The following is a 9,548-nucleotide window of genomic DNA, read 5'->3' as shown; positions in this document are numbered from 1 at the left end:
AGGCAATTCTCCTGCCTCAGCCTCCTGAGTAGCTGGGATTACAGGCATGCACCACCATGCCCAGCTAATTTTTTGTAGTTTTAGTAGAGACGGGGTTTCCCTATGTTGACCAGGATGGTCTCGATCTCTTGACCTCGTGATCCACCTGCCTCGGCCTCCCAAAGTGCTGGGATTACAGGCTTGAGCCACCGCGCCCGGCCCGGGATTATGGTTTTGATGTCTGTCACCCCCCCACCCCCAGCTGGAGACTATGAGCTCCACGAAGTGTTCTGTTTCCTGTTGCACTGTGTGTAATCAATATCTGGGAGCAAATAGCTGATGTTCCACAGACATCGACCAATGGCTGGAGGACTTCCTGTCCTTTGTATAGTGCTAGCAGCTTCAAGCCTTACACGGTTTTGCGTTTCTTACAACATCAAATGCTTGGAAGCAATCTTGATCAATGCTCATTGAATGAAGGAACTTAGGGTCAGGCATGGGCTTGGGGGCTTCCAGTGGGCTTATTTTCTAGCTGAAAATATTCGATAGGAAATTTTCTAGAATGATCTGTATAGCTCAGGATGAATACTGTCCAGATAAGACCTCCTCATCACTTTTTTCAAGTTAAAATAACAAAATTTTATAGACTAAGGTTTCAACGGAGTTTATGCAACACAAAAGAGTGAATCAGTTCAAAAGTAGAAAAATGAATGATTCAGAGGTCATTAAAATAAAACACAAAAAATTGTTTATGGATATCTACTGGGGGCCAGGACCTGCACTCAAAGACCAGTGCTGGAGATGGCCATGTGAGCAACCAGCTAGGAGAGGGGCTTTGGGTGTTCACTCTCGCTCTCATTCCTTCCGGGAGACAAGCTCCCAAGTGCCTTGAGAACAGGCAGAGTTGGAAGCTCAGAAATAGGGAGAGAGAGGGGACAATGGCCCTGTCTGGCAAAGAAGACCAAGCAGCAAAGATCTCAACCTCCCAAACCTCCCAGCAGCCCCAGAGAGGGAATGCTAGCTGCAGTGTGAGACCTGGAGGCTGGCTCATCTCTCGTGGGGAATGAAGAAGGCGGGCCTTTGGCCACAAAGGGGCCACAGAAGAACGGGATGAGGCGGATGTCTATGTAACATCAGCTCTTTGCCCCCGGTAGGAAGGATAATAAAAATGAGAGGCCAGGTGGAGGTGGCACATGGAGACAGAGTGGTCCCCTTATCACTCGCAAATTCGGTCTTGTCTGTCATCCATATTGCCAGCCCTGCTTTCTTTTTGTCTTTTCCTGATCACCCTGTGCCCACCCTTTCACCTGTAACCTCAAAGGGATACTTTGTCTCTGGTAGGGCTTCTGTTACCAGCATCTCATTGGTTTTTTGGTTTTGGGGCCCAAATCACAAGCTTCACCTTTTGGCAGGAATGATCTCTCAAAGAAGCAGAAGGCCCAGTGGTTCAACCTGGCCTCTTGGAACCAAGCTTCCTGGGCTGGAGGGTCACCTGACAATCTGCTGACATCTACAGGGTGGCAATCTTTGTTTTTGTTTGTTTCAGGGGTAGAAACAACTAGCGTATTGATTTGGGGAGGAGAGAAGGAGTGGAGATGGGAAACTGGGAGGCCAGGGTTCTTCAGCGTTCACCAAAACCACTGCCACACCCCTCACCCCCTCTTGCCTTCCTCCTCCATGGTAGGTGCCAGCAGGCTCTCACCCTTTCCAGTGACCTCTCTTCCTCCTCCCAGCACCCCACTTGCAATTCGTCTCCTGTTCCCACCCTAAGAACAAGGGAGAGCATCCGTCTTTGGCAGGCCACTTGACAAGAACATTCAAGTGGCATGAAAGGCACCCCACATTTGGGGTAACCAATTGGCCCTCTTTAACTCAAGAGCGTCTTGACTGATGGATTTGGCCAGAAGAACAGGGATCCCTGCCCTGCTTCTTCATGTGTGCAAGGATGAGACTCAGAGATGATGCTGGAGAAGTAATAGTACTAGCAGTAAACACTATTTGGAGTTCACTATGGGCCCAGCACTAGGCCATGGCCTTACCCATTTCATCTTGTTTCCATTTCTCCATATTGGGTTTAAGAGCATGGACGCTGAAACCAGTCAGCCTAGGTGTGAATCTTCGCTGTGCCACTTTCTGGTTCGGGCAAGTTACTTTACCTCTCTTGGCTTCAGTTTCCTCACCTATAAAATGGGGCGAATAGGTTGGGTGCAGTGGCTCATGCTTGTAATCCCAGCACTTTGGGAGGCCAAGGTGGGTAGATAACCTGAGGTCAGGAGTTCAAGACCAGCCTGGCCAACATGATGAAGCCCCATCTCTACTAAAAATACAAAAAAATTAACTGGGCATGGTGGCACGTGTCTGTAGTCCCAGCTACTTGGAAGGCTGAGGCAGGAGAATCGCTTGGACCCCAGAGGCGGAGGTTGCAGTGACCTGAGATTGCACCACTGTATTCCAGGCTGGGGGCCAATAATAACACCTGAGAATAGATTCTTTACACATAGTAAATGGCATATAAATATTACTATTCCATTTCAAAAACTCTAATACCAGCTTCCTCTTTCCTTGGCTTATGAAAGGTGAATATATAAAAGAGAAAGCTGATAGAGGGAATGGTTCATTTTTCAGAGCTTCAGACAAAAGGGAAGGGACTTTTGCAAGAAGGAAGACATCAGAGTCGATCATTGTGGTTTGCATTTCCAAATGGGGAAACAGAGGCTCAGAGAGGGTGAGTTAGTTACCTGAAATCACACAGCCAACAAGCAGCAGAGGAGGATTTGAACTCGGACCTATCTGATATCACATCGTACACTATATAGCCAGTGCTGGTGGTCATGGAAAGATCGGGCTCCTGGCCCAACATTGAAAATGGAAATATGAGTCACCGGCCATCCCTAGGGAAAGCTGGGGAGTGAGAAGAGCTCAACTATGGGGCAGAATGTTCCGCCAGATGCTGGGAAGTGGCTGCCAGCACCACTCAGTCTCCTTCATGCCGAGGAAAGGGAGGAGGAGAGAGCATGGAGGAACAGGGTTCGCAAGCCAGCGGAGCACAGCCTGGAATGGGGCCATGACTTGGTGGATGACGTCAGGCTCACCCATCTGGCCTCTGGAGTGCTGAGGCCCTGGAGGATGGGCCCAAGTTTCTGCTTCTCTTTGCAGCAGGTTCCTCCTCTGAAATAACCCAGGCTGCTTTGTCAAGAAAAATCTCTGGCTTTCTAGGCCCTCCTAGACCAACCCAGATGGCAATGTGTGAAATGGGCCTTCAGTGCCTGCAGATGAAGAGTAGGTATCTGTAGAGAAAGCATCAAAAGAAGAAAGGTTTGGGATCAGCCAGCTCTGGGATGGATTCCTGGCTGTGTGAGCCAGGCCAGTACCTTGGTTTTTTTTTCTTTCTTTTTTTTTTTTTGAGGCAGAGTTTTGCTCTTCTCACCTAGGCTGGAGTGCAATGGCGCGGTCTCAGCTCACTGCAACCGCTGCCTCTCGGGTTTAAGCAATTCTACCAAGTAGCTGGGATTACAGGCACCTGCCACGACACCTGACTAATTTTGTATTTTTGGTAGAGATGGGGTTTCACCATGTTGGCCAGGCTGGTCTCAAACTCCTGACCTTAGGTGATCCGCCCCCCTCAGCCTCCGAAAGTGCTGGGATTACAGGTGTGAGCTACCGTGCCCAGTCACCTTGGTTTTCTTGTCTATGAACTGAGGCTCCTCTTCCTCTGATGCAAGGTCTAGAGAAGAAATGGCACGTAGAACACCTGGCACCAGCTGGTCATGCTGTCAGTGCTTGCTGACTACCAGCCTGAACCCATGGGCAAATGAGTGGACGAGTTGGATGGTGTCCCAAAGCACTAGCGTGCTTAGGTAGGGGCTGCCACTTTGCTGACTGGTCTTGTTTGAGGCATTGTCCCTGACCTGACTCTTCTGGTCCCAGTTTCCACTTTGCTCCAAAGAGAACAAGGACCTGTCTGGCCTCCTGAGAGAGGAGAAGCCCAGCCTTTTCGCTCTTGCTAGTGCCCACTGATGGGGCCTCACCTAAGATTCGATGCTTGCAGTGGTTCTACCAAGGAAAGTTTGGGACTGGCCGGTGTGACTTAATGAGATCAGTGATTCATTTTGGTCCCAAAAGGAATGAAAGCCCAGGTCTTCCCAAGGCCCCTCTGCTTTATTTGGCCTGGTCTCTCCGTCAGAGAATGAGTCACCATCCTTCACATGGGTGCTCTTATTTTCACTTTGCCTGGGCCTTCAGAAAGCAAACAGTGGCTTCCTCTTTTCTTTGCCCTTGGGGGTAAAAGGTGAGTATAAGAGAGGCCTGGAAAGAGCAAGGAAGCTGGCCTCCATGGTTGCCACTGGAAGGAAAAGGCTTCTCAGGGAGGGACCTTCGAACCATAGCTGCATCTCTGATGCGACTTCTTCCTCTGCCTGGCCAAAGGCAGGGCCTGCAGCCTAAAGCCCAAATTCCTTACCCAAAAGTGGAAAAACACCCCACTCTCTCCAGTCTGCTGGAATTTTAAAAAGTGTCCTTGATAATATGATTTGCCTGGGGCACCCGTCAACAATTCCCTGCTTGGATAAACCATTCGACCTCAATTTCCTTGTCCACAAAATGAACATCCTCATCTCAAGCCGGCAAATTGTCCCAGGCCACAAAGAGGATAACGTAGGTGCAGCACAGAGCAGGTGGCCCAGGTGGGATGAACCGCCTGCCTGAGCAGCAGTGGAGAGGGTGTGACCTTCCGTGATCTGTGCCGTTCTTCCCTAGTTAGGGCTCAAGTTTATCTGGTGGTCAGACCTCTGGCCAAAGGCTAGACCCTTAGTTACCTGGAGTCCACTGTAGGCCCAGAGTAACTGAACAGGAATTCTGAGGAGGAACTGAGAGTTACAAAGCCCAGGCACATTTCTTCGAAGCCTCAGCACAGACTAGCAGGATCAAAGAAGATAGAAAGTCAAGGCCAAATGTCCTCAGAGGTCATCATCTCAAACAGTGGGATGTGGGCTGAGTCACTGCCCCTCTCTGGGCAGCGGGTTTTTTCTTTAATCAGTAAATGGGAGATGAAAATTCCTCCCTCACAGAGTGGTAGGGACTTGGTCATGGCTTGGTGATTATGTCCAAATTGGCAGAATGAGGGCATCTCATCATGTGGAACCTTCATTGCTCCTCCTTATGGCGGGGATGATCATAATTCCTCCCCAGAAGGGAGCTGTAATGATTAAATGAGATGCTTCTGCCTCGTGCTCATGGCTGGTGGATCCAAGCATGCAGTAACTGATAGCTACCACGAAACAAACCACCAAGTTCAGTCTCTGGCATATAGCAGGTGTTCAGTAAGTGCTCACTATTGTGAGGGTAACGATGCTATTAACAGAAGAACAAAAATAGAATCACGGAGTCTCCGCCATCAAAGAGCCAGTGGAGATCACAATCTTATTTTAGATCATCCCCTACCTTACCACAGAGAATGTGGAGGACCCAAGGGGAGAGATGCCCCGCCTGAGGCTGCCACAAACAACAGGCTGAGCCAGGATGGAAGCCCTGCTCCACCGCCCAGGGCTCTTGGCTGACCCCAATTCACCCAGCAGACTGGGGCCATCGGTGCTTATGGGCCTCAGTGCCCCCACCCCCAGGATTGCTGTGTGGCAGCCCAGGGCAGAAATGAAGGCACTTCAGGCAGAATGGAGTCATCTGGAAAGATCCGGAAGAAATTAACAGCAGCAGCAGAGGCCAGATGCCACGGCCTATGCCTGTAATCCCCGTACTTTGGGAGCCCAAGGTGGGAGGATTGCTTGAGCCCAGGACTAACCTGGGCAACACGGTGAGATCCTGTTTCTATAAAAGACCAAAAAGATGAAAAAATTAGCCAGGCGTGGTGGGACACGCCTATAGTCCCAGCTACTTGGGAGGCTAAGGTGGGAGGATTGCTTGAGCCCAGAAGTTTAAGGATGGAGTGAGCTAGGATTGCCACTGCACCCCAGCCTTGGTGACAAGAGCAAAGCCCTGTCTGATACACACATACATACATACATAAATATATACAAATTTAAAAACCAGCAGCAGCAGGGAAGAGCTGACTCTGCCCCAGTGAGTCGAGGTGACAGCTCCTCTTTGGAAGCAGTCCAGCTCCCTGGGACCCCACATGCATATATAGGCACGTGCGTGGCTCAGAGACAATGACGGTGGAGGGCAACAATGCCCACTATTGGGTGAGTGCTGACCGTACTCCGGGCTGTGCCAAATGGTTATATCTCATTAATCTTCATGGCAACCCTATGGGGTGAGTACTCCAGAACCCAGAAAACTGAAGCACAGAGAGGCTAAGGCACTTTCCCAAGGCCCCACAGCTGGTCCCTGGTAGAGCTGGGATTTAAACCTAGACAGTGTGGCCCAAAGCCTGCAACCCTCCACACCAGCCTGCTACTCTAATGAATCATACCTGTGTCACCCCTCTCACTGATTGACATAGTTTCCACCCCTGTGACCTCACGGTCTCCTGGTGGGCAGCCCTGCGAGGCTCCAAACATCCTATTCCTGGGCCCAGCACCAAGTAGGGTCTCACTTGTGCAACTGGTGTTTCCAGGCCCGGCCACACGCCACGGCCTGAGGCAGGGAAGATCAGCTTGGTCCTGGCAATCATGGGGCAGAAATCAACCTGTCCACAGTCTCTCCTCTCTTGGGCACTGGAGGTGGGCAGGGTGGCCTCAATTGGAGCATCCAGCCAGGTGAAGGGCATGGCTGGGGTCAAGAGCCAGGCATCCTGGTCCCTGCCACATGCCTGCTGGGTACCTTGGCCAGCCCCTGCCCCTCACTGGGCCTTGCTTTTCCCTATCAGAATGAAGAAGCTGGGTGTGGGTGGAGTGGCCCTGGCAGGTCCTTTAAGCTGGCCAAGGCAGTGGGGCTAGGACCTGCCTGAGGCCCCTGACCTGGCTGGCATCAGCCTTGGGCTCTGGTCTGAGAATCCAGCTGGCAGCCCTTAGCAGGTCCTTCTGGTCCAGGGCAGGCAGCCTGCTCCCAGGCTGACCCCACCCGAGTCTCAAGCTGTGTCTCAGATCCTTGGTTGGCCCCATCACATGCTGGCCCACAAGGTGATATCAAATGTCCCTGTGAGTCACTCCTCTGATCTGAGGCCCTCACACCTTCATCCTGACCTAGGAAAGGTCTCCTTCTGTCTATGAACTCGGGAAGTTCAATAGCAGCATAACACATCCAAAGACACTGGGTCTCCTCTTCCAAATCCCTTTGCAGACAGTTCCCCATTTCCAGGTACTATTTATAATGTGTTGGCAGGTACTATTTATCAAGTGTTGCAGGAGTAAGGGGACTTTGTATGCACCTCTGACCCTCGAATCCTCACAATCCCCTTTGTGATACTATTGTCATGATTGTAGTTTATAGATGAGGAGACAGAGGTTCCAAGAGGCAGAAGCAATCATGCAGTGACAGAGTGGGGAAGTGACAGAGCTGGGAAATGAGATTTGGGGCAGGGAGGGGAGTCCTCATTCCAGAGCCCAGGGAATTTCCTTCCCTACGTCTGGACTGTTATGCACTTGCAATTCAGAGTACCGACTCTGCACCAGACATCCTGCTAGGTGCTAGTGCTGGGAGGCACAGTGAATGGGCCAGGCCTGGCCTCTGCGTGAGCCACAGTCTACCAGAAGACCCTGAAGTGCTGAGAATACTCATCAGAGGCCAAATGAAAGACTTCTTTTTGCCTCCACTCACCTACTCCCAGCCCTACCACCTGCCAGCTGTGTGACCTTGGACAATTACCTTCCCTCTCTGCTTTAGTCCCATGACAATAAAATGGCAGAAATATTAATGTCTACCTCACCAGGTGATTGCAAACAATGAATAGGAAATGCACATCAATTGGTAATGCCAGTGCCTGGCCCAGAGAAGGTGCTTGGTGCCCCATCAAGGTCTGTCTTTTTTCCATCTGCAAGCATGCTCTACCAGGCTGTTGTCATTGCCAACTCCATTTGACAGCTGAAGAGACTGAGGCTCTAAGCGGCAAAGTGGCTCGTCTAAGGCATAGGTTAAGAGATGAAGCTGAAACAGAGACCTCCAGAGTCCCGGATGCATGCTCTCTTTCCCTGGAACCCATGGGCACCTGTATACCTGTGACCCTTCCCCTTTGGGTTCTGGGTTGCCTCGAAAGGAGTGGGAGGTGAGGGGTTAAGAAGACTGCTAGGCACTGCAGCAGAAATCTCAGGAAGTGCTGGGCTGGGAGAACTTCTAAGAAAGAGGGAGGCAGAAAAGAACACACTCATCCTGGCCTCAGTGGGCAGAGATCAGTCTGGCTCCCAGCCCAGAGGCTTGCCCTCGAGGCCCCCCCCCCTGGACTCCAAACCCAGCTTGGCTTAGCTTACAAATGAAGTAGTTGATGCCCCATGTGGACCTGCTCCTTCCAGATCCTTCTCCAGGCCTTCATCTCCTCACCTTCCTGGGTAGATGCTCAAGGCTGAGGCGTGGGGAGAGATGACCTGGGCTGGGAAGAAAGCCCTCAGCCCCCTCCACCATGCAGGTGCTCTGACAGCACTGGGAGGCCTGCACTTTGGGGTCAGGGGACTTGGCTCTGCATCTTTTGCAGAGAGGGCCCTGGTCATGTGACCAAATGGCTCTGAGCCCCAGGGTTCCTGTCTGTAAACAGGGGAAAAATAGTATTACTATCCTGGGATTAGGGGAGGCCTTCATTTCTCTAAGTTCCTGGCGGGGCAGGTGCTGTGCTTCTGGGTTGGGGAAACAGTTGCTGGGATCCTGCTCCAGCAGGCTTAGAGCTGGAGTGGGGATTTCCCAGTGCTTTCCATGCTTCAGTTTCCTGGGGGTCTTCCTTAGGCTGTAGAGCTACCTGGCTCCTGCTCTGTGTCTAGCCAGGAGAGCCCCAGGCAGAGTCCCGGGGATGATATGGAGGGGAGCCGAGCCTCAGGATGCTGTGGGGTCCAGAAATTCAGGGGCTTCTGTGGCTTAGGACCAGTACAGAGGGACCCTGAGCTTGGCCTTGGTGTCCCTATCAGCAGTCCAAGCACCCTGACCTGGCCCTCACAGAGTGTCACGAGGCTTTTACCCTAGATAAAGCAGCCCTTGGAGCGTTTGCGTACCCCTCTGTCTGGAGTTTTCTCTGAAACACTCAGAGGCAGGGCCTGGTAGCTGTGTCAGTGTGAGGTCACTAGGATGACTTGTACCCATGACCTTGACCTAATGGATCTCTAAGGCCAGCTAGCTCAGGAACCCAGGACCACCCCCACCCCCACCAGCACCATCAGCCCCCAGGGCCTCCCCAGCTTCTCTGTTACCACAACCCACTGTGGGATCCAGGCTGCCGAACTTAGGGACTTCTGAAGGGGTTTTGGAGGGCTCAGCAGCTCAGCCCTGCGGGCTTCAGCTCGCAGATTCAGCCCCCACTGAGGCATTGCCTTTCCGTGGCTATTTATGGGTGTTTCCTGTTCCTTGAATAGGTAAAGAAAAAGGAAGCAAAAGAAGCTGAACTTTGGGTCCTTGAACAGCTGGCAAATCTTCTCCATTGTTATTGATTTACAAAAGCATACAAGCTTGGAGTAAAGAACGGCAAAGCTAGAAAGCAA

General features: G+C 51.6%; 2 long non-coding RNA genes across 2 annotated transcripts in view; one reads left to right on the top strand and one right to left on the bottom strand.

Annotated features, from left to right (window-relative positions):
- Window positions 1–7,792, top strand: part of LOC116538107 — a 42,481-nt gene extending 34,689 nt beyond the window's left edge. Inside the window, exon 3 of the long non-coding RNA XR_004263505.1 lies at window positions 7,363–7,792. This is a non-coding gene — a long non-coding RNA (uncharacterized LOC116538107). The remainder of the gene's footprint in view (window positions 1–7,362) is intronic.
- On the bottom strand, window positions 2,654–8,530 carry LOC116538108. Its single transcript, XR_004263506.1, has 2 exons — window positions 8,407–8,530; window positions 2,654–3,266 (listed from the first exon to the last, which is right to left on the bottom strand). It is a non-coding gene; the product is annotated as an uncharacterized LOC116538108 (long non-coding RNA).
- Between the last annotated feature and the right edge of the window lie 1,018 nt (window positions 8,531–9,548).

This window comes from Sapajus apella, unplaced genomic scaffold (assembly GCF_009761245.1).
Source record: "Sapajus apella isolate SASKATOON/1434 unplaced genomic scaffold, GSC_monkey_1.0 scaffold117, whole genome shotgun sequence".
NCBI classification, from domain to species: domain Eukaryota; kingdom Metazoa; phylum Chordata; class Mammalia; order Primates; family Cebidae; genus Sapajus; species Sapajus apella.
Note: the sequence above shows the minus strand (reverse complement) of the source record. Positions and strands in the feature narration are given on the sequence as shown.